Below are 4,403 nucleotides of genomic sequence, written 5' to 3' on the forward strand. Positions count from 1 at the left end.
ATTTTATGAAATATTGAAAATGAAATTTTTGTTGTCTCCGAAAGCCGTTAGAAAGGCAACCTGCAATTGGAAATGTGTACCGTGTACCACGCACCATGTGAAGTTGTAAGTAGGCTGTTTAGGTTTCTGTGTTGGTGACGCCACGTAGCGCTCTGTATGAAAATCGCTGTCTGCGCTGTGTGCAGTCTGTGATTGGTTGGACTCATTGTTGGAATATTCGCTAGTGTGGTGTTGGGCAGTTGGATGTGAACAGCGAGTAGCGTTGCGCAGCTGGAGGCGAGCAGCCAGCAATGGTGGATGTGGGGAGGGAGAAGCTGGCAGTATTGCAGTAGTTCGAGTAACGAAGATTTTTGTGAGGTAAGTGATTCATGAAGGTTATAGGTTATTGTTAGTCAGGGCTGTTCTTTTGTAGGGATTATTGAAGTCAGATTGCGTTGCACTAAAATATTGTGTTTCAGTTTAGAAATGATCAGAATAAGTAAAGAGAAAACTGTCTGAGTACGTTCAGTTTGCTCAGCTGTTTCTGTATCAAATAACGTAGAAGTTTACCAGGACTGTAATTTTTAGATACAAAGAGGAAGTTTCAAAGTGTCAGTCATTTAGTATTACACGTATATAAGAATCATCAAATGAAAACGAGACAGATGGAAAAAATGAGTTAACTGTTTATTATTTCAAAAGTAACCGCCTTAGTGAGATGAGACGGTCAGTGCCTTCGTGGAAAATGTTCGTGGTTGCCTATGGAACCATGACTGTACCCAGCCGTGCACCTTTCGCCCGAAGCAAATAAACAGCCACAAATATCTACGATGAATTAGAAATTCTAACATAGGCCCCAATTGGGGAGTGAAATGGATTCATTGGCCACAAGTGAAAATGTGTGCAGGAGTGGGACAGGAACCCGGATTTCGCGCATTACGCCTTAACCGCTCCGAACATCCGAGCATGTCCCCTGTCCAGCAGAATTTCTCAACCTGTCGCCCAAATAGCGCCACCTGTAAACGCTACGTCAAGATTATTTCCTCGCGAATGCACTCTCTCTCCCGAACTCTTGCGGGAATCCACGTGAGACTGCGAGCAATGAATATGGGGTCAGGGCACGCTACGTAAAAAGTATGTGACATGTTGGAAATTTTGTTTGGACGAAAGACATGCAAGTCTCCAAAAATATGGAAATCACATGGAGAGAGATTGGGAATGTATGGGAGATGTGTAAGAGTTTCTTAGCGAAACTTCTTCAGCGCAGTCGAAAAAACCTTGGCAACATGTACGCATTATGATAGCCATTTCAGTGCGGAAAGTGAATACTGCTTTCATCGTCCGACATACCCGAACAAACCGTGTGAATAAAGGTCAAAATGGCAAGTCGGGGGTGAAGTTTGGAGTTCTGGAACTTTCTTTGAGCCTCCAGGCGATGGAAAATAAGCTCTAAACACAGAACATCAGCTGGGAAGGAAGAAGCCACCTTGTGCCCACAAACAGGATACATGTCTCGTCTTGGAAAATTAAATACTGATTGGGCTGCGAAAGCTGATTTCAGACACATTGTCGGTGTTAGAAATTTTTTTTTTTTGTTATCAGTCTACTGACTGTTTTGATGCGGCCCGCCACGAATTCCTTTCCTGTGCTAACCTCTTCATCTCAGAGTAGCACTTGCAACCTACGTCCTCAATTATTTGCTTGACGTATTCCAATCTCTGTCTTCCTCTACAGTTTTTGCCCTCTACAGCTCCCTCTAGTACCGTGGAAGTCATTCCCTCATGTCTTAGCAGATGTCCTATCATCCTGTCCGTTCTCCTTATCAGTGTTTTCCACATATTCCTTTCCTCTCCGATTCTGCGTAGAACCTCCTCATTCCTTACCTTATCAGTCCACCTATTTTTCAACATTCGTCTATAGCACCACATCTCAAATGCTTCGATTCTCTTCTGTTCCGGTTTTCCCACAGTCCATGTTTCACTACCTTACAATACTGTACTCCAGACGTACATCCTCAGAAATTTCTTCCTCAAATTAAGGCCGGTATTTGATATTAGTAGACTTCTCTTGGCCAGAAATGCCTTTTTTGCCATAGCGAGTCTGCTTTTGATGTCCTCCTTGCTCCGTCCGTCATTGGCTATTTTACTGCCTAGGTAGCAGAATTCCTTAACTTCATTGACTTCGTGACCATCAATCCTGATGTTAAGTTTCTCGCTGTTCTCATTTCTACTACTTCTCATTACCTTCGTCTTTCTCCGATTTACTCTCAAACCATACTGTGACTCATTAGACTGTTCATTCCGTTCAGCAGATCATTTAATTCTTCTTCACTTTCACTCAGGATAGCAATGTCATCAGCGAATCGTATCATTGATATCCTTTCACCTTGTATTTTAATTCCACTCCTAAACCTTTCTTTTATTTCCATCATTGCTTCCTCGATGTACAGATTGAAGAGTAGGGGCGTAAGGCTACAGCCTTGTCTTACACCCTTCTTAATACGAGCACTTCGTTCTTGATCGTCCACTCTTATTATTCCCTCTTGGTTGTTGTGCATACTGTATATGACCCGTCTCTCCCTATAGCTTACCCCTACTTTTTTCAGAATCTCGAACAGCTTGCACCATTTTATATTGTCGAACGCTTTTTCCAAGTCGACAAATCCTATGAAAATACAGACCAGAAAAGAATGTAAACGTGACTGTAGGACAAGGAGGCTACACAAGATGGTTTCTTGATCATATTACATTTCTTGTTTTGTTCCATACTACCTTATTCAAAAATACGGACACCAAGAAGCTTACAGTAGAAGAAATGTGTTTCACTGTATCGAAGATCAACAAGTGCTCATATCTCTTAAGATACACATTTTAGAGCCCCTGTTTACTAGACTTTTTTTTCTTTCTTCCGTCGATACTTCCACCTCAGAAATTTTTCCACGCTACTCTCTTAGCAACAACAGTACCGGCAGATGTATTCCACTGTCAGAGGAGTCAGAAAGATTTTCGCTTCTTCTTTCGATTCGGTCGTTCAGATTGATACAGTTACCCTTCCCCATCATCCCTGAGAGTTTGTAACATCATCATGGAATCACCCTATATAAATTCCCAAGTAGGCACCAGTTAAATGTGAATAGCAGAGTAGAGCTGGGGAATCAACGAAATGAGTTATCTTTGTCGTGCCTCCGTTGTCGGTGATCCTTGGACCTCCACCTTCAGTTGGGGAGAGAGCAGAACACAAATGGAATCTGTCGTTGCTGCTCACTACGAACGGGTTGGGTTGTTTGGGGGAGGAGACCAGACAGCGAGGTCATCGGTCTGATTATGGAAGGATGGGGAAGGATGTCGGCTGTGCCCTTTCAAAGGAACCATCCCGGCATTTGCCTAGAGCGATTTAGGGAAAACACGGAAAACCTAAATCAGGATGGCCGGACGCGGGATTGAACCGTCGTCCTCCCGAATGCGACACTACGAACAGGTGAGTAACTCCTTTTTCCCCTGTTCTTCATCAGATAATGCTATCTCTAGTTCTTCAGAGCCAAGTGGCTACGACTAAAGATACTGAATTGACTCTCTATTAAAAGGACGCCTATTATTACAGTGAGGGCAACGGCCTTGCCATAGTGGATCCACCGGTTCCCGTCAGATCACCGAAGTTAAGCCCTGTTGGGCGTGGCCGGTACTTGGATGGGTGACCATCCGGGCTGCCATGCGCTGTTGCCATTTTTCGGGGTGCACTCAGCCTCGTGATGCCAATTGAGGAGCTACTCCACGGAATAGTAGCGGCTCTGGTCACAGAAAACCATCATAACGAGCGGGAGAGTGGTGTGCTGACCACACGCCCCTCGTATCTGCATCCTCAGCTGAGGATGACATGGCGGTTGGATGGTCCCGATGGGCCACTTGTGGCCTGGAGACGGAGTGCTTTTTTTAATTATTACTGTCTTTACAAAACGTCTAAATATTGGTATTTGATGGGATGACCTTTCGCCCTATAATAGGGACTTTTCGTAGCTTCGAGCTTCCTATTGAAGAAATACTGTGCCTAACAATGTTTGTCTTCATCTGAGTGCAAAGTCGTCTGAAGTCCCACAAATACGACAAGCGTTTAGTAAGTAATGCAATACATTTTTTTTTCTAAAAGCAGGTTGGTTTGATTCAGGATTCCAATACACCATGTTATTCCTCACTCTTTTGGCTACAAAGACCCATTTTTCAACACAATCTCCGTTCATTACGATGGCCTTAAGCCACCTTACTGGAAATGGCTTTATATCTGCATGGTATCACTCTACTTGTCGAAAACGGAGCGAACGTCTTGCTGCATCAATAACCTCCATATCATCTACATATGCTTCCCATGGAGAGCATCCTTCATTGGGCCAAACAGATGGAAGTCGAAAGGTGCGAGATCCGAGCTGTAGG

General features: G+C 43.9%; 1 pseudogene; it reads left to right on the plus strand.

Moving 5' to 3' along the window:
- The first annotated feature begins 3,583 nt into the window (after positions 1-3,583).
- Positions 3,584-3,701, plus strand: LOC126096176 (5S ribosomal RNA; annotated as a pseudogene).
- Positions 3,702-4,403: the final 702 nt, after the last annotated feature.

The sequence above is a fragment of the Schistocerca cancellata genome, chromosome 8 (assembly GCF_023864275.1).
Source record: "Schistocerca cancellata isolate TAMUIC-IGC-003103 chromosome 8, iqSchCanc2.1, whole genome shotgun sequence".
Lineage (NCBI taxonomy): Eukaryota > Metazoa > Arthropoda > Insecta > Orthoptera > Acrididae > Schistocerca > Schistocerca cancellata.